The 22072-nt window shown below is 44.5% G+C and overlaps 1 protein-coding gene across 1 annotated transcript in view; it reads left to right on the top strand.

The window, feature by feature from the left end:
• LOC311131589 (gamma-aminobutyric acid receptor subunit gamma-3-like) overlaps positions 1-22072 on the top strand; it is a gene marked incomplete at both ends in the record, with an annotated part of 377976 nt that overhangs the window by 151998 nt on the left and 203906 nt on the right. The window lies entirely within an intron of this gene.

Here is a 22072-nt window from a genome sequence, read left to right on the forward strand (position 1 = left end):
CTTGTTAACAAACTATTGTTTTGGCAAGTCGGTTAGGACATCTACTTTGTGCATGACACAAGTAATTTTTCCAACAATTGTTTAAAGACAGATTATTTCACTTATAATTCACTGTATCACAATTCCAGTGGGTCAGAAGTTTACATACACTAAGTTGACTGTGCCTTTAAACAGCTTGGAAAATTCCAGAAAATGATGTCATGGCTTTAGAAGCTTCTGATAGGCTAATTGACATAATTTGAGTCAATTGGAGGTGTACCTGTGGATGTATTTCAAGGCCTTCCTTCAAATCCAATGCCTCTTTGCTTGACATCATGGGAAAATCAGAAGAAATCAGGCAAGACCTCAGAAAACAATTGTAGACCTACACAAGTCTGGTTCATCCTTGGGAGCAATTTCCAAAACGCCTGAAGGTACCATGTTCATCTGTACAAACAATAGTACGCAAGTATAAACACCATGGGACCACGCAGCCGTCATACCGCTCAGGAAGGAGACACGTTCTGTCTCCTAGAGATAAACGTACTTTGGTGCGAAAAGTGCAAAATGAATCCCAGAACAACAGCAAAGGACCTTGTGAAGATGCTGGAGGAAACAGGTACAAAAGTATCTATATCCACAGTAAAACGAGTCCTATATCAACATAACCTGAAAGGCCGCTCAGCGAGGAAGAAGCCACTGCTCCAAAACCGCCATAAAAAAGCCAGACTACGGTTTGCAACTGCACATGGGGACAAAGATCGTACTTTTTGGAGAAATGTCGTCTGGTCTGATGAAACAAAAATAGAACTGTTTGGCCATAATGACCATCGTTATGTTTGGAGGAAAAAGGTGGATACTTGCAAGCCGAAGAACACCATCCCAACCATGAAGCACGGGGGTGGCAGCATCATTCTGTGGGGGTGCTTTGCTGCAGGAGGGACTGGTGCACTTCACAAAATAGATGGCATCATGAGGAAGGAAAATTATGCTGATATATTGAAGCAACATCTCAAGACATCAGTCAGGAAGTTAAACCTTGGTCGCAAATGGGTCTTCCAAATGGACAATGACCCAAAGCATACTTCCAAAGTGTTGGAAAAATGGCTTAAGGACAACCAAGTCAAGGGATTGGAGTGGCCATCACAAAGCCCTGACCTCAATCCTATAGAAAATGTGTGGGCAGAACTGAAAAAGCATGTGCGAGCAAGGAGGCCTACAAACCTGACTCCGTTACAACAGCTCTGTCAGGAGGAATCGGCCACAATTCACCCAACTTATTGTGGGATGCTTGTGGAAGGCTACCTGAAACGTTTGACCCAAGTTAAACAATTTAAAGGCAATGCTACCAAATACTAATTGAGTGTATGTAAACTTCTGACCCACTGGGAATGTGATGGAAGAAATAAAAGCTTAAATAAATCATTCTCGCTACTATTATTCTGATATTTCACATTCTTAAAATAAAGTGATGATCCTAACTGACCTAAAACAGGGAATTTTTACTAGGATTAAATGTCAGGAATTGTGAAAAACTGAGTTTAAATGTATTTGGCTAAGGTGTATGTAAACTTCCGACTTCAACTGTATATATATACACTGCTCAAAAAAATTAAGGGAATAATAAAATAACACATCCTAGATCTGAATGAATGAAATAATCGTATTAAATACTTTTTTTCTTTACATAGTTGAATGTGCTGACAACAAAATCACACAAAAATGATCAATGGAAATCAAATTTATCAAATCAAATTTTATTTTATTGGGTCACATGCGCCGAATACAACCGGTGCAGACATTACAGTGAAATGCTTACTTACAGCCCTTAACCAACAGTGCATTTATTTTTAACAAAAAAAGTAAAAATAAAACAACAACAAAAAAAGTATTGAGAAAAAAAGAGCAGAAGTAAAATAAAATAACAGTAGGGAGGCTATATATACAGGGGGGTACCGTTGCAGAGTCAATGTGTGGGGGCACCGGCTAGTTGAGGTAGTTGAGGTAATATGTACATGTGGGTAGAGTTAAAGTGACTATGCATAAATAATTAACAGAGTAGCAGCAGCGTAAAAAGGATGGGGTGGGGGGGGGCAGTGCAAATAGTCCGGGTAGCCATGATTAGTTGTTCAGGAGTCTTATGGCTTGGGGGTAGAAGCTGTTGAGAAGTCTTTTGGACCTAGACTTGGCACTCCGGTACCGCTTGCCGTGCGGTAGCAGAGAGAACAGTCTATGACTAGGGTGGCTGGAGTCTTTGACAATTTTGAGGGCCTTCCTCTGACACCGCCTGGTATAGAGGTCCTGGATGGCAGGAAGCTTGGCCCCAGTGATGTACTAGGCCGTATGCACTACCCTCTGTAGTGCCTTGCGGTCGGAGGCCAAGCAGTTGCCATACCAGGCGGTGATACAACCAGTCAGGATGCTCTCGATGGTGCAGCTGTATAATTTTTTTAGGATCTGAGGACCCATGCCAAATCTTTTCAGTCTCCTGAGGGGGAATAGGCTTTGTCGTGCCCTCTTCACGACTGTCTTGGTGTGTTTGGACCATGATAGTTCGTTGGTGATGTGGACACCAAGGAACTTGAAGCTCTCAACCTGTTCCACTACAGCCCCGTCGATGAGAATGGGGGCGTGCTGCTTTTTTTTCCTGTAGTCCACAATCATCTCCTTTGTCTTGGTCATGTTTAGGGAGATGTTGTTGTCCTGGCACCACACAGCCAGGTCTCTGACCTCCTCCCTATAGGCTGTCTCATCATTGTCGGTGATCAGGCCTACCACTGTTGTGTCGTCAGCAAACTTAATGATGGTGTTGGAGTCGTGCCTGGCCATGCAGTCATGGGTGAACAGAGAGTACAGGAGGGGACTGAGCACGCACCCCTGAGGGGCCCCCGTGTTGAGGATCAGTGTGGCAGATGTGTTGTTACCTACCCTTACCACCTGGGGGCGGCCCGTCAGGAAGTCCAGGATCCAGTTGCAGAGGGAGGTGTTTAGTCCCAGGATCCTTAGCTTAGTGATGAGCTTAGAGGGCACTATGGTGTTGAATGCTGAGCTGTAGTAAATGAATAGCATTCTCACGTAGGTGTTCCTCTTGTCCAGGTGGGAAAGGGCAGTGTGGAGTGCAATAGAGATTGCATCATTTGTGGATCTGTTGGGGCGGTATGCAAATTGGAGTGGGTCTAGGGTTTCTGGGATAATGCTGTTGATGTGAGCCATGACCAGCCGTTCAAAGCACTTCATGGCTACAGACGTCAGTGCTACGGGTCGGTAGTCATTTAGGCAGGTTATCTTAGAGTCCTTGGGCACGGGGACTATGGTGGTCTGCTTGAAACATGTTGGTATTACAGGCTCAGTCAGGGACATGTTGAAAATGTCAGTGAAGACACTTGCCAGTTGGTCAGCACATGCTCAGAGTACCATGGAGGTCTGGATTTGGAGTCACCCTCAAAATTAAAGTGGAAAACCACACTACAGGCTGATCCAACTTTGATGTAATGTCCTTAAAACAAGTCAAAATGAGGCTCAGTAGTGTGTGTGGCCTCCACGTGCCTGTATGACCTCCCTACAACGCCTGGGCATTATCCTGATGAGGTGGCGGATGGTCTCCTGAGGGATCTCCTCCCAGACCTGGACTAAAGCATCTGCCAACTCCTGGACAGTCTGTGGTGCAACGTGGCGTTGGTGGATGGAGCGAGACATGATGTCCCAGATGTGCTCAATTGGATTCAGGTCTGGAGAACGGGTGGGCCAGTCCATAGCATCAATGCCTTCCTCTTGCAGGAACTGCTGACACACTCCAGCCACATGAGGTCTAGCATTGTCTTGCATTAGGAGGAACCCAGGGCCAACCGCACCAGCATATGGTCTCACAAGGGGTCTGAGGATCTCATCTCGGTACCTAATGGCAGTCAGGCTACCTCTGGCGAGCACATGGAGGGCTGTGCGGCCCCCCAAAGAAATGCCACCCCACACCATGACTGACCCACCGCCAAACTGGTCATGCTGGAGGATGTTGCAGGCAGCAGAACTTTCTCCACGGCGTCTCCAGACTCTGTCACGTCTGTCACATGTGCTCAGTGTGAACCTACTTTCATCTGTGAAGAGCACAGGGCGCCAGTGGCGAATTTGCCAATCTTGGTGTTCTCTGGCACATGCCAAACGTCCTGCACGGTGTTGGGCTGTAAGCACAACCCCCACCTGTGGACGTCAGGCCCTCATACCACCCTCATGGAGTCTGTTTCTGACCATTTGAGCAGACACATGCACATTTGTGGCATGCTGGAGGTCATTTTGCAGGGCTCTGGCATTGCTCCTCCTGCTCCTCCTTGCACAAAGGTGGAGGTAGCAGTCCTTCTGCTGGGTTATTGCCCTCCTACGGCCTCCTCCACTTCTCCTGATGTACTGGCCTGTCTCCTGGTAGCGCCTCCATGCTCTGGACACTACGCTGACAGACACAGCAAACCTTCTTGCCACAGCTCGCATTGATGTGCCATCCTGGATGAGCTGCACTACCTGAGCCACTTGTGTGGGTTGTAGACTCCGTCTCATGCTACCACTAGAGTGAAAGCACCGCCAGCATTCAAAAGTGACCAAAACATCAGCCAGGAAGCATAGGAACTGAGAAGTGGTCTGTGGTCACCACCTACAAAACCAGTCCTTTATTGGGGGTGTCTTGCTAATTGCCTATAATTTCCACCTGTTGTCTATTCCATTTGCACAACAGCATGTGAAATGTATTGTCAATCAGTGTTTCTTCCTAAGTGGACAGTTTGATTTCACAGAAGTGTGATTAACTTGGAGTTACATTGTGTTGTTTAAGTGTTCCCTTTATTTTTTTGAGCAGTGTATATATAACATTCTATTGATTGCAATAATTTGTTATAACAATTTACATTTAAAAACTCTAAGTTTTGAATCCAGTGTCGTTTTGTTTATGAGTTCATAAACCATATGCCAAAATCTCTTCCCAACTATTTTGCAATCTATGTGGCACAGCTGTTCATTTTTGGTCCTTAAATGAAACTGGTATACTTTTTTATTGATCACAATTCTTTTAAACCAATTTTGGTCTTTAATGCAGGGCCGACAGAAAAGTTCCTTTCGTTCTCCTTCCACTTGCCTCTTCCATTTTTACCGTAAAGCTGCAATTAGTTTGTTGTAATTTTGAGTAGAGCAGACATTTCCATATATTTTTGTTAGCTGCATGTGTGACATAACTCCACCAGTCCTATTTATGATATCATTTATTTATGATTACATTTCTTTTTTTAATCAATTAGTATATTGGATTTTAACCATAATATTTGGTGTAATATTTGTTCTGTCTTTTCTGGTGGATTAAACTGAAATTGCAACCAACTTTCTATGGCTTGTTTTAAAAATAGCAATATTTTGGAGATTATTTCCTTTTCAAATAACCGAAAGTGAGAGGTTGTAATCTGAATAAAGGGAAAAAGGCCATTCTTGAACATTGGGTGAGACATTCTTACTAATCTGCTAGAGAACCAGTTCGGATTTAAGTATAACTTTTGTGTGACTGAAGCCTTTAGTGAGAGGTCTAATGCATTAATATTGAATCATTTCTGCTCTCCGAATTAGTATTCATTATATATATATTTTTAACTCATAGAGACTTACCCAAGAAGACTCACAGCTGTTATCGCTGCCAAAGGTGTTTCTAACATGTATTGACTCAGGGAGCTGAATCCTTATGCAATGACTATATTTTAGTTATTTAATTTCTATCAATATTTAAACAAATGTTTAAAAAAATCTTTCACTTTGACATTACCAGAGTATGTTGTGTAGATTGTTGACAAAAATTACAATGAAATCCATTTTAATCCCACTTTGTAACACAATAAATTGTGAACAAATGAAAGGGGTATGAATACTTTTGCAAGGTACTGTAGGGAATAGAGCTGACCTGTGGTAATTTCTTAAATTCTTAACTGTAATGTGCTCAGTGGTCAAATCTGAACTTTAAACAAAAAAATACATTCCTTTTTAGATTACCGTCGTGTTTTTTAATGTACATGGATTTGTACATGTTTATTTCAGATCCTCGTCAGGTAAAGATCATCTCATTTCATGTCGTTATGCAGTGAGGTTTTATATAGTACCTTGAACTTGATTTGGGACCCATAGCTCCTGTTACTGCTATTGTCCTCCAAGCCATTCAGACATTCTCAGCTGCATAGATGTGCCATTAATAGATGGATGACTACGGCTTTAGGTGGCAGACGGCTGAGTTATATTTGTGCCGATACTCAAAAGGACAGTATGCTCTCTGTTGTTAAGCACGAAGCTCACAGATCTCCGTTGATGTTACGGATATATTTATATATATTATAGTTATTTAGTAGACGCTCTTATCCAGAGCGACTTACAGGAGCAATTAGGGTTAAGTGCCTTGCTCAAGGGCACATCAACAGATTTTTCACCTAGTCGTCCCGGGGATTTGAACCAGCGACCTTTCGGTTACTGGCACAACTCTCTTAACATTTACATTACATTTACATTTACGTTTTAACCACTAAGCTACCTGCCACTACATGGTTTGATCCAGGCAGACATTACAAAACACTTTGAAAATACCGGATTTACATTTGTCATAACTGACATTGCTGTTTAAATGTATCCTGCAGTCAAGATTGTCGTGGAAAAGTTCAGTTATTAACCTTATCTAGCAGGTTTCCTGACCGGCACTGTGAAACAATTTAATCAATTAATCAATCAATTTAACGTAACAAAATATGGAAAAGTTAAAGGGGTCTGAGTACTTCTGAATGCACTGTCTAACCCCATCAAATGGTCACAGTTAATATGCTAATTATGAGCAGGGTAAACCCATTTAAAGTAATTACTCTTGTACATCTTATGAAGGGTTTAGATTTGAGCTTCTCTACTACAAAGTGTTTTGTGAAACTACTTAATGAACATGGGATGTCAGTTGATAACACATTATATTGATGAACGGCATTGCAATATTACTTGAGTTTCTTCGAGCAACAAAAACAAAAGACCCACTAAAATAGATAATCTATTGCATCATTTCAGCATTCTAACATACTTTTGCTGGAACCAAATTTGTGTTCCAACTTTGGAGACAGAGTCCAGGACTAGGCTTAATCTAGAACTGGGAAACCAGTCCTTACGGGGGGCTGCCCAGACACAGATTAGGGTTAGTCCTGGATCAAAATACTATTTTCATTCCAAAGTGATTTTTAGTCCAGGACTAGTCTTAGTCAATGTCTGGGAAACCAACCCCTAAGGTTAAATGGCTGCAATTTCCCCAGATATGAGGAGCCACAACTTTGCAGAACTTTTGGATTTCACTTGAGAGCTGAACAAATTAAACCACAGAGAGTGAGTGGTAAACTGACTTAGTTTGAGGATAAATCTATGACAGCTTTGCACATTCTTGGCATTCTTGGCATTCTCTCAACGCATGAAGCTGACAGATCTCCGTGGATGTTACGCATGAAGCTGACAGATCTCTGTTGATGTTACGCATGAAGCTGACAGATCTCTGTTGATGTTACGCATGAAGCTGACAGATCTCCGTTGATGTTACGCATGAAGCTGACAGATCTCTGTTGATGTTACGCATGAAGCTGACAGATCTCTGTTGATGTTACGCATGAAGCTGACAGATCTCCGTTGATGTTACGCATGAAGCTGACAGATCTCCGTTGAAAAGTGACACTTCCATCCTGAAAGTCTTGATGGAGTATTTTTCGTGCGTCCTAAAAGGCCCTACATAGTGCAGTACTTTTGACCAGTGTAGTGCACTATAAAGGGCGTAGGGTGCTATTTGGGACGCTGGCTTGATGGCTCTTTGAGGCTTAATTCCTACAGGGGCCTTGCAAGCTCTCTCTCTCTCTCTCTCTCTCCAATGGATTCCATTGTACCACTGCATTTAAATGAGGGCGGCATGTTTATTATTATTACCATATTTCCTCGGAAACGTTGGATGTATTTAGACCTCTCTACTCTTCTAGAGGCTTCCTGACTGCACACCTTTTGTAACAGCCATTCAGGTTCTTGTGTAGATGTAGAGATGGAGTGATGTGGAAATGGTTGGCTGTCAACTCTGTCTTTCATGCACATCTTTAAACTTGGTTCATTTTGTCTGTCCTGTTCTCTGAGTGTAAAGACCTTAAAAGTATCTTAAATTGAAGACCAGCAATGGACTGACTCTGTAGATGGGAGGAATGTAGAGCTGTCAACTCTGTCTCTGTCTTTTCATGCACATCTTAAACGGGACATTTTTCTGTGCTGCTTTTCATTCTATGAAAAGCTCCTAAGGCAGAGGACTGACTGACTGACTCAGACAGGGAACCTTTCCAAAGACACCCTGAACACCTTTCCGTTTGGAGTAAGACATCATGATGGTAACCTATGAAGCAAGCTAGATCAATTCAAGTTTTTATAAAGCTAGCAAGCCTCAGTTAGCTTCACATTCCAGCTCAGGCTTCATCCGTACTACACCGGTGGATATTGGCTCATCCGCCTGCCGCTAACTCTAGCAGGCTTGTAACTGCTCGTGCATGTCACACAAGGCTAGTCGAACGCCAAACTCTTCATTGAGACAATACTGGAACATCAATCCATGGGCGAGTCAGTGACACATCTTCATTTGTGCCGAATTCTAAATTAAAGAAAGACATTTTGCAAATTCAGCAGGCTACGGTGTAAAAGGCTTTTAGAAATGCCGTCTTTATTTAATTACTTATGGTGAATGCCGTCTTTGATGTGGTTTAGTTTAGCTTATCAACGCACGAGCACCTTTTCTCACTCCTTTCGCTCCTTCTTGTATCTGTGTAACAGCTTGTTGCATTGTGTTGCATTGGCGCCATAGACATACAGTGTATTGTGAAAGTATTCAGACATTTACATTTACATTTACGTCATTTAGCAGACGCTCTTATCCAGAGCGACTTACAGTTAGTGAATACATTTTTATTTATCTTTTTTATACTGGCCCCCCGTGGGAATCGAACCCACAACCCTGGCATTGCAAACGCCATGCTCTATCAACTGAGCTACATCCCTGCCGGCCATTCCCTCCCCTACCCTGGACGACGCTGGGCCAATTGTGCGCCGCCCATGAGTCTCCTGGTCGCGGCCGGCTGCGACAGAGCCTGGATTCGAACCAGGATCTCTAGTGGCACAGTTAGCACTGCGATGCAGTGCCTTAGACCACTGCGCCACTCAGGAGACAAAGGACAACGACCCAAAGACTCCTTGACATTTTCCACATTTTGTTAAGTTACAGCCTTATTCTAAAATTGATTGAAAAAAAGCCTCATCAATCTAAACACGATACACCATAATGAAAAAGCAAAAATAGATTTTTTGATTTTTTTTGATAATGTATACAAAATTTAAAACTGAAATATCACATTTACATAAGTATTCAGACCCGTTACTCAATACTTTGTTGAAGCAACTTTGACAGCGATTACAGCATCGAGTCTTCTTGGGTATGACGCTACAAGCTTGGTACACCTGTATTTGGAGAGTTTCTCCCATTCTTCTCTGCAGATCCTCTCAAGCTCTGTCAGGTTGGATTGGGAGCGTCGCTGCACAGCTATTTTCAGGTCTCTCCAGAGATGTTCGATCGGGTTCAAGTCCAGGCTCTGGCTGGGCCACTCAAGGACATTCAGAGACTTGTCCCGAAGCCACTCCTGTGTTGTCTTGGCTGTGTGCTTTGGGTCGTTGTCCTGTTGGAAGGTGAACCTTCGCCCCAGTCTGAGGTCCTGAGTGCTCTGGAGCAGGTTTTCATAAAGGATCTCTCTGTACTTTGCTATGTTCATCTTTCCCTCGATCCTGACTAGTCTCCCAGTCCCTGCCGCTGAATAACATCCCCACAGCATGATGCTGCCAACACTATGCTTCAGCGTAGGGATGGTGCCAGGTTTCCTCCAGACGTGACGCTAGGCATTCAGGCCAAAGAGTTCAATCATGGTTTCATCAGACCATGTTTCTCATGGTCTGAGAGTCTTTAGGTGCCTTTTGGCAAACTCCAAGCGGGCTGTCATGTGCCATTTACTGAGAAGTGGCTTCCGTCTGGCCACTCTACCATAAAGGCCTGATTGGCGGAGTGCTGCAGAGGCCATTGTGTTCTTGGGGACCTTCAATGTTGCAGAAATGTTTTGGTCCCCTTCCCCAGATCTGTGCCTCGACACAATCCTATCTCGGAGCTCTACAGACAATTCCTTCGACCTCATGGCTTGGTTTTTGCTCTGACATTTACTGTCAACTGTGGAACCTTATATAGACAGGTGTGTGCCTTTCCAAATCATGTCCAATCAATTGAATTTAACACAGGTGGACTCCAATCAAGTTGTAGAAACATCTCAAGGATGATCAATGGAAACAAGATGCACCTGAGCTCAATTTCGAGTCTCATAGCAAAGGGTCTGAATACTTATGTAAATAAGGTATTGCTGTTTTAAATATTTTATAATTTCGCAACAATTTCCTGTTTTTGCTTTGTCATTATGGGGTATTGTTTGTAGATTGATGAGGATTATATTATTTTTAAAATCCATTTTAGAATAAGACTGTAATGTAATAAAATGTGAAAAAAGTAAAGGGGTCTGAATACTTTCCGAAGGCTGTAGAAGGGTTTTTGAACTCTAACCCTGGCAATTGGACTGTTAAACTCACGGGTACACTAGCAATGGCTGCCATCTATGGATTATATGTCTATGGTTGGTTGCTGCTGTCATTTAGCCTTTCGCAAATTTCTAAATACAATTGTGCGACCTTATTCGTAGTTCAGGAACACTGCAGACCAGAGACATACATTTAGGTGACTCTGCTGTAGACTGCTAGCTGATATAAGGTGACTCTGCTGTAGACTGCTAGCTGATATAAGGTGACTCTGCTGTAGACTGCTAGCTGATATAAGGTGACTCTGCTGTAGACTGCTAGCTGATATAAGGTGACTCTGCTGTAGACTGCTAGCTGATATAAGGTGACTCTGCTGTAGACTGCTAGCTGATATAAGGTGACTCTGCTGTAGACTGCTAGCTGATATAAGGTGACTCTGCTGTAGACTGCTAGCTGATATAAGGTGACTCTGCTGTAGACAGCTAGCTGATATAAGGTGACTCTGCTGTAGACTGCTAGCTGATATAAGGTGACTCTGCTGTAGACTGCTAGCTGATATAAGGTGACTCTGCTGTAGACTGCTAGCTGATATAAGGTGACTCTGCTGTAGACTGCTAGCTTATATAAGGTGACTCTGCTGTAGACTGCTAGCTGATATAAGGTGACTCTGCTGTAGACTGCTAGCTGATATAAGGTGACTCTGCTGTAGACTGCTAGCTGATATAAGGTGACTCTGCTGTAGACTGCTAGCTGATATAAGGTGACTCTGCTGTAGACTGCTAGCTGATATAAGGTGACTCTGCTGTAGACTGCTAGCTGATATAAGGTGACTCTGCTGTAGACTGCTAGCTGATATAAGGTGACTCTGCTGTAGACTGCTAGCTGATATAAGGTGACTCTGCTGTAGACTGCTAGCTGATATAAGGTGACTCTGCTGTAGACTGCTAGCTGATATAAGGTGACTCTGCTGTAGACTGCTAGCTGATATAAGGTGACTCTGCTGTAGACTGCTAGCTGATATAAGGTGACTCTGCTGTAGACTGCTAGCTGATATAAGGTGACTCTGCTGTAGACTGCTAGCTGATATAAGGTGACTCTGCTGTAGACTGCTAGCTGATATAAGGTGACTCTGCTGTAGACTGCTAGCTGATATAAGGTGACTCTGCTGTAGACTGCTAGCTGATATAAGGTGACTCTGCTGTAGACTGCTAGCTGATATAAGGTGACTCTGCTGTAGACTGCTAGCTGATATAAGGTGACTCTGCTGCTAGGCCACTCCAGGACCTTGAAATGCTTCTTACGAAGCCACTCCTTCGTTGCCCGGGCAGTGTGTTTGGGAACATTGTCATGCTGAAAGACCCAGCCACGTTTCATCTTCAATGCCCTTGCTGATGGAAGGAGGTTTTCACTCAAAATCTCACAGTAGACCTGACATGTAGACCTGACATGTAGCAGTAGACCTGACATGTAACAGTAGACCTGACATGTAACAGTAGACCTGACATGTAGACCTGACATGTAACTGTAGACCTGACATGTAACAGTAGACCTGACATGTAGACCTGACATGTAACAGTAGACCTGACATGTAGCAGTAGACCTGACATGTAGCAGTAGACCTGACATGTAGCAGTAGACCTGACATGTAGACCTGACATGTAACAGTAGACCTGACATGTAACAGTAGACCTGACATGTAGCAGTAGACCTGACATGTAGCAGTAGACCTGACATGTAACAGTAGACCTGACATGTAACAGTAGACCTGACATGTAGACCTGACATGTAACTGTAGACCTGACATGTAACAGTAGACCTGACATGTAGACCTGACATGTAACTGTAGACCTGACATGTAACAGTAGACCTGACATGTAACAGTAGACCTGACATGTAGACCTGACATGTAATAGTAGACCTGACATGTAACTGTAGACCTGACATGTAACAGTAGACCTGACATGTAGCAGTAGACCTGACATGTAGACCTGACATGTAGCAGTAGACCTGACATGTAACAGTAGATCTGACATGTAGCAGTGAACCTGACATGTAGACCTGACATGTAACAGTAGACCTGACATGTAACTGTAGACCTGACATGTAACAGTAGACCTGACATGTAGCAGTAGACCTGACATGTAACAGTAGACCTGACATGTAGCAGTAGACCTGATATGTAACAGTAGACCTGACATGTAACAGTAGACCTGACATGTAGACCTGACATGTAGCAGTAGACCTGACATGTAACAGTAGACCTGACATGTAGACCTGACATGTAACAGTAGACCTGACATGTAACAGTAGACCTGACATGTAGACCTGACATGTAACAGTAGACCTGACATGTAACAGTAGACCTGACATGTAGACCTGACATGTAACTGTAGACCTGGCATGTAACAGTAGACCTGACATGTAGACCTGACATGTAACAGTAGACCTGACATGTAGCAGTAGACCTGACATGTAGCAGTAGACCTGACATGTAGCAGTAGACCTGACATGTAGACCTTACATGTAACAGTAGACCTGACATGTAGCAGTAGACCTGACATGTAGCAGTAGACCTGACATGTAACAGTAGACCTGACATGTAACAGTAGACCTGACATGTAGACCTGACATGTAACTGTAGACCTGACATGTAACAGTAGACCTGACATGTAGACCTGACATGTAACTGTAGACCTGACATGTAACAGTAGACCTGACATGTAGCAGTAGACCTGACATGTAGACCTGACATGTAGCAGTAGACCTGACATGTAACAGTAGATCTGACATGTAGCAGTGAACCTGACATGTAGACCTGACATGTAACAGTAGACTTGACAGAAGACCTGACATGTAGCAGTAGACTAGAAAGTAGACCTAACATGTAACTGTAGACCTGACATGTAGTAGTAGACTTGACATGTAGACCTGACATGTAACTGTAGACCTGACATGTAACAGTAGACTAGAAAGTAGACCTAACATGTAACAGTAGACCTGACATGTAGCAGTAGACCTGACATGTAACAGTAGATCTGACATATAACAGTGAACCTGACATGTAACTGTAGACCTGACATGTAACAGTAGACCTGACATGTAGACCTGACATGTAACAGTAGACCTGACATGTAACTGTAGACCTGACATGTAACAGTAGTCCTGACATGCAACAGTAGACCTGACATGTAACAGTAGACCTGACATGTAGACCTGACATGTAGCAGTAGACCTGACATGTAACAGTAGACCTGACATGTAACTGTAGACCTGACATGTAACAGTAGACCTGACATGTAGACCTGACATGTAACAGTAGACCTGACATGTAACTGTAGACCTGACATGTAACAGTAGACCTGACATGTAGCAGTAGACCTGACATGTAACAGTAGACCTGACATGTAACAGTAGACCTGACATGTAGCAGTAGACCTGACATGTAGCAGTAGACCTGACATGTAGACCTGACATGTAACAGTAGACCTGACATGTAACAGTAGAACTGACATGTAACAGTAGACCTGACATGTAGCAGTAGACCTGACATGTAACAGTAGACCTGACATGTAGACCTGACATGTAGCAGTAGACCTGACATGTAGCAGTAGACCTGACATGTAACAGTAGACCTGACATGTAACAGTAGACCTGACATGTAGACCTGACATGTAACTGTAGACCTGACATGTAACAGTAGACCTGACATGTAGACCTGACATGTAACTGTAGACCTGACATGTAACAGTAGACCTGACATGTAACAGTAGACCTGACATGTAGACCTGACATGTAACAGTAGACCTGACATGTAACAGTAGACCTGACATGTAGACCTGACATGTAACAGTAGACCTGACATGTAGCAGTAGACCTGACATGTAACTGTAGACCTGACATGTAACAGTAGACCTGACATGTAACAGTAGACCTGACATGTAGCAGTAGACCTGACATGTAGACCTGACATGTAGCAGTAGACCTGACATGTAACTGTAGACCTGACATGTAACAGTAGACCTGACATGTAGCAGTAGACCTGACATGTAGACCTGACATGTAGCAGTAGACCTGAAATGTAACTGTAGACCTGACATGTAACAGTAGACCTGACATGTAACAGTAGACCTGACATGTAGCAGTAGACCTGACATGTAACAGTAGACTTGACATGTAGCAGTAGACCTGACATGTAACAGTAGACCTGACATGTAGCAGTAGACCTGACATGTAGACCTGACATGTAGCAGTAGACCTGACATGTAACAGTAGACCTGACATGTAACAGTAGACCTGACATGTAGACCTGACATGTAACTGTAGACCTGACATGTAACAGTAGACCTGACATGTAGACCTGACATGTAACAGTAGACCTGACATGTAGCAGTAGACCTGACATGTAGCAGTAGACCTGACATGTAGCAGTAGACCTGACATGTAGACCTGACATGTAACAGTAGACCTGACATGTAGCAGTAGACCTGACATGTAGCAGTGGACCTGACATGTAACAGTGAACCTGACATGTAACTGTAGACCTGACATGTAGCAGTAGACCTGACATGTAGCAGTAGACCTGACATGTAACAGTAGATTTGACATGTAACAGTAGACTAGAAAGTAGACCTAACATGTAACAGTAGACCTGACATATAGCAGTAGACCTGACATGTAACAGTAGACCTGACATGTAACAGTGAACCTGACATGTAGACCTGACATGTAACAGTAGACCTGACATGTAACTGTAGACCTGACATGTAACAGTAGTCCTGACATGCAACAGTAGACCTGACATGTAACAGTAGACCTGACATGTAGACCTGACATGTAGCAGTAGACCTGACATGTAACAGTAGACCTGACATGTAACTGTAGACCTGACATGTAGTAGTAGACTTGACATGTAGACCTGACATGTAACTGTAGACCTGACATGTAACAGTAGACCTGACATGTAGCAGTAGACCTGACATGTAACAGTAGACCTGACATGTATACCTGACATGTAACAGTAGACCTGACATGTAACAGTAGACCTGACATGTAACAGTAGACCTGACATGTAGCAGTAGAACTGACATGTAATAGTAGACTTGACATGTAGACCTGACATGTAACAGTAGACCTGACATGTAACAGTAGACCTGACATGTAGCAGTAGACCTGACATGTAACAGTAGATCTGACATGAAACAGTGAACCTGACATGTAACTGTAGACCTGACATGTAACAGTAGACCTGACATGTAACTGTAGACCTGACATGTAACAGTAGACCTGACATGTAGCAGTAGACCTGACATGTAGACCTGACATGTAACAGTAGACCTGACATGTAACAGTAGACCTGACATGTATACCTGACATGTAACAGTAGACCTGACATGTAACAGTAGACCTGACATGTAGCAGTAGACCTGACATGTAGCAGTAGACCTGACATGTAGCAGTAGACCTGACATGTAACAGTAGACCTGACATGTAACAGTAGACCTGACATGTAACAGTAGACCTGACATGTAACAGTATACCTGACATGTAACAGTAGACCTGACATGTAGCAGTAGACCTGACATGTATACCTGACATGTAACAGTAGACCTGACATGTAACAGTAGACCTGACATGTAACAGTAGACCTGACATGTAGCAGTAGACCTGACATGTAGACCTGACATGTAGCAGTAGACCTGACATGTATACCTGACATGTAACAGTAGACCTGACATGTAACAGTAGACCTGACATGTAACAGTAGACCTGACATGTAACAGTAGACCTGACATGTAACAGTAGACCTGACATGTAGCAGTAGACCTGACATGTATACCTGACATGTAACAGTAGACCTGACATGTAACAGTAGACCTGACATGTAACAGTAGACCTGACATGTAGCAGTAGACCTGACATGTAGACCTGACATGTAGCAGTAGACCTGACATGTATACCTGACATGTAACAGTAGACCTGACATGTAACAGTAGACCTGACATGTAGACCTGACATGTAGCAGTAGACCTGACATGTATACCTGACATGTAACAGTAGACCTGACATGTAGCAGTAGACCTGACATGTAGCAGTAGACCTGACATGTAACAGTAGACCTGACATGTAGACCTGACATGTAACAGTAGACTAGAAAGTAGACCTGACATGTAACAGTAGACCTGACATGTAGCAGTAGACCTGACATGTAGCAGTAGACCTGACATGTAGCAGTAGACCTGACATGTAACAGTAGACCTGACATGTAGACCTGACATGTAACAGTAGACTAGAAAGTAGACCTGACATGTAACTGTAGACCTGACATGTAGCAGTAGACCTGACATGTAGCAGTAGACTTGACATGTAACAGTAGACTTGACATGTAGACCTTACATGTAACAGTAGACCTGACATGTAACTGTAGACCTGACATGTAGACCTGACATGTAACAGTAGACCTGACATGTAACAGTAGACCTGACATGTAACAGTAGACCTGACATGTAACAGTAGACCTGACATGTAACTGTAGACCTGACATGTAGACCTGACATGTAACAGTAGACCTGACATGTAACAGTAGACCTGACATGTAACAGTAGACCTGACATGTAGACCTGACATGTAACAGTAGACCTGACATGTAACAGTAGACCTGACATGTAACTGTAGACCTGACATGTAGACCTGACATGTAACAGTAGACCTGACATGTAACAGTAGACCTGACATGTAGATCTGACATGTAACAGTAGACCTGACATGTAGACCTGACATGTAACAGTAGAACTGACATGTAACAGTAGACCTGACATGTAGACCTGACATGTAACAGTAGACTAGAAAGTAGACCTGACATGTAGCAGTAGACCTGACATGTAGACCTGACATATAACAGTAGACCTGACATGTAGACCTGACATGTAACAGTAGAACTGACATGTAACAGTAGACCTGACATGTAGACCTGACATGTAACAGTAGACTAGAAAGTAGACCTGACATGTAGCAGTAGACCTGACATGTAGCAGTAGACCTGACATGTAGCAGTAGACCTGACATGTAGCAGTAGACCTGACATGTAACAGTAGACCTGACATGTAACTGTAGACCTGACATGTAGCAGTAGACCTGACATGTAGCAGTAGACCTGACATGTAACAGTAGACCTGACATGTAACTGTAGACCTGACATGTAGCAGTAGACTTGACAGTAGACCTGACACGTAACTGTAGACCTGACATGTAAAAGTGAACCTGACATGTAGACCTGACATGTAACAGTAGACCTGACATGTAACTGTAGACCTGACATGTAGACCTGACATGTAACAGTAGACCTGACATGTAACAGTAGACCTGACATGTAACAATAGACCTGACATGTAACAGTAGACCTGACATGTAACTGTAGACCTGACATGTAGCAGTAGACCTGACATGTAACTGTAGACCTGACATGTAGACCTGACATGTAACAGTAGACCTGACATGTAACAGTAGACCTGACATGTAACAGTAGACCTGACATGTAACAGTAGACCTGACATGTAACTGTAGACCTGACATGTAGACCTGACATGTAACAGTAGACCTGACATGTAACTGTAGACCTGACATGTAGACCTGACATGTAACAGTAGACCTGACATGTAACAGTAGACCTGACATGTAGCAGTAGACCTGACATGTAGATCTGACATGTAACAGTAGACCTGACATGTAGACCTGACATGTAACAGTAGAACTGACATGTAATAGTAGACCTGACATGTAGACCTGACATGTAACAGTAGACTAGAAAGTAGACCTGACATGTAGCAGTAGACCTGACATGTAGCAGTAGACCTGACATGTAGCAGTAGACCTGACATGTAGCAGTAGACCTGACATGTGACCTGACATGTAACAGTAGACTAGAAAGTAGACCTGACATGTAGCAGTAGACCTGACATGTAACAGTAGACCTGACATGTAACAGTAGACCTGACATGTAACAGTAGACCTGACATGTAGCAGTAGACCTGACATGTACACCTGACATGTAACAGTAGACCTGACATGTAGCAGTAGACCTGACATGTAACTGTAGACCTGACATGTAACAGTAGACCTGACATGTAACAGTAGACCTGACATGTAGCAGTAGACCTGACATGTACACCTGACATGTAACAGTAGACCTGACATGTAGCAGTAGACCTGACATGTAACAGTAGACCTGACATGTAGACCTGACATGTAACAGTAGACCTGACATGTAACTGTAGACCTGACATGTAACTGTAGACCTGACATGTAGCAGTAGACCTGACATGTAACAGTAGACCTGACATGTAACTGTAGACCTGACATGTAGCAGTAGACTTGACATGTAGACCTGACATGTAACAGTAGACCTGACATGTAGCAGTAGACTTGACATGTAGACCTGACATGTAACAGTAGATCTGACATGTAACAGTAGACCTGACATGTAGACATGACATGTAACAGTATAACTGACATGTAACAGTAGACCTGACATGTAGACCTGACATGTAACAGTAGACTAGAAAGTAGACCTGACATGTAGCAGTAGACCTGACATGTAGCAGTAGACCTGACATGTAGCAGTAGACCTGACATGTAGCAGTAGACCTGACATGTAGACCTGACATGTAACAGTAGACTAGAAAGTAGACCTGACATGTGGCAGTAGACCTGACATGTAACAGTAGACCTGACATGTAACAGTAGACCTGACATGTAACTGTAGACCTGACATGTAACAGTAGACCTGACATGTAACAGTAGACCTGACATGTAGCAGTAGACCTGACATGTAGCAGTAGACCTGACATGTAGACCTGACATGTAACAGTAGACTAGAAAGTAGACCTGACATGTAGCAGTAGACCTGACATGTAACAGTAGACCTGACATGTAACAGTAGACCTGACATGTAACAGTAGACCTGACATGTAGCAGTAGATCTGACATGTAGCAGTAGACCTGACATGTAGACCTGACATGTAACAGTAGACCTGACATGTAGACCTGACATGTAACAGTAGACCTGACATGTAACTGTAGACCTGACATGTAACTGTAGACCTGACATGTAGCAGTAGACCTGACATGTAACAGTAGACCTGACATGTAACAGTAGACCTGACATGTAGCAGTAGACCTGACATGTAACTGTAGACCTGACATGTAGACCTGACATGTAACAGTAGACCTGACATGTAACTGTAGACCTGACATGTAGACCTGACATGTAACAGTAGACCTGACATGTAACAGTAGACCTGACATGTAACAGTAGACCTGACATGTAGCAGTAGACCTGACATGTAACTGTAGACCTGACATGTAGACCTGACATGTAGCAGTAGACCTGACATGTAACAGTAGACCTGACATGTAACAGTAGACCTGACATGTAACAGTGAACCTGACATGTAGACCTGACATGTAACAGTAGACCTGACATGTAACAGTGAACCTGACATGTAGACCTGACATGTAACAGTAGACCTGACATGTAACTGTAGACCTGACATGTAACAGTGAACCTGACATGTAGACCTGACATGTAACATTATACCTGACATGTAACAGTAGACTAAAAAATAGACCTGACATGTAACAGTAGACCTGACATGTAGCAGTAGACCTGACATGTAGCAGTAGACCTGACATGTAGACCTGACATGTAACAGTAGACCTGACATGTATACCTGACATGTAGCAGTAGACCTGACATGTAGCAGTAGACCTGACATGTAGCAGTAGACCTGACATGTAACAGTAGACCTGACATGTAACAGTAGACCTGACATGTATACCTGACATGTAGCAGTAGACCTGACATGTAGCAGTAGACCTGACATGTAGCAGTAGACCTGACATGTATACCTGACATGTAACAGTAGACCTGAGATGTATACCTGACATGTAGCAGTAGACCTGACATGTAGCAGTAGACCTGACATGTAACTGTAGACCTGACATGTAGACCTGACATGTAACAGTAGACCTGACATGTAACAGTAGACCTGACATGTAACAGTAGACCTGACATGTAGCAGTAGACCTGACATGTAGACCTGACATGTAGCAGTAGACCTGACATGTAACAGTAGACCTGACATGTAGACCTGACATGTAACAGTAGATTTGACATGTAACAGTAGACCTGACATTTAACTGTAGACCTGACATGTAACAGCAGACCTCCTCCCTACCCTCCCTCCTCTCCATCCTCCCTCCTCTCCTCCTCCTCCCTCCTCCCTCCTCTCCCTACTTCATCCTCCCTCCTCTCCCTCCCTCCTCCTCTCCCTCCTCCCTCCTCCCTCCTCTCCCTACTTCCTCCTCTCTCCTCTCCCTCTTCCCTCCTCTCCCTCCTCCCTCCTCTCCCTCCTCCCTCCCTCTCTCCTCTCCCTCCTCCCTATCCTCCCTCCTCCCTCCTCCCTCCTCTCCCTCCTCACTCCCTCTCTCCTCTCCCTCCTCCCTATCCTCCCTCCTCCCTCCTCTCCCTCCTCCCTCCCTCTCTCCTCTCCCTCCTCCCTATCCTCCCTCCTCCCTCCTCTCCCTCCCTCCCTCCTTCTTACCCTCCTCCCTCCTCTCCCTCCTCCCTACCCTCCCTCCTCTCCTCCTCTCCTCCTCCCTCCCTCTCTCCTCTCCCTCCTCCCTATCCTCCCTCCTCCCTCCTCTCCCTCCTCCCTCCTTCTTACCATCCTCCCTCCTCTCCCTCCTCCCTCCTCTCTACCCTCCCTCCTCCCTCCTTCTTACCCTCCTCCCACCTCTCCCTCCTCCCTTCTCTCCCTCCTCCCTCCTTCCTACCCTCCTCCCTACCCTCCCTCCTCTCCCTCCTCTCCCTCCTCCCTCCTCGCCCTCCTCCCTACCCTCCCTCCTCCCTCCTCTCCCTTCTCCCTCCTCTCCCTCCTCCCTCCTTCTTACCCTCCTCCCTACCCTCCCTCCTCCCTCCTCTCTACCCTCCCTACCCTCCCTCCTTCCTCCTCTCCCTCCTCCCTCCTCTCCTTCCTCCCTCCTCTCCTTCCTCCCTACCCTCCCTCCTCCCTCCTCTCCCTCCTCTCCCTCCTCTCCTTCCTCCCTACCCTCTCTCCTCCCTCCTCCCTACCCTCCCTCCTCTCCCTCCTTCCTCCTCTCCCTCCACCCTCCTCTCCCTCCTCCCTACCCCCCTCCTCCCTACCCTTCCTCCTCTCCCTCCTCCTTACCCTCCCTCCTCTCCCTTCTCCCTCCTCTCCCTCCTCCCTCCTTCTTATCCTCCTCCCTACCCTCCCTCCCCCCCTCCTCTCTACCCTCCCTCCTCCCTCCTCTCCCTCCTCCCTCCTCTCCTTCCTCCCTACCCTCTCTCCTCCCTCCTCCCTCCTCTCCCTCCTCCCTCCTCTCCTTCCTCCCTACCCTCCCTCCTCCCTCCTCTCTACCCTCCCTCCTACCTCCTCTCCCTCCTCCCTCCTCTCCT

The sequence above is a fragment of the Coregonus lavaretus genome (assembly GCF_964263955.1).
Source record: "Coregonus lavaretus genome assembly, chromosome: 6".
Lineage (NCBI taxonomy): Eukaryota > Metazoa > Chordata > Actinopteri > Salmoniformes > Salmonidae > Coregonus > Coregonus lavaretus.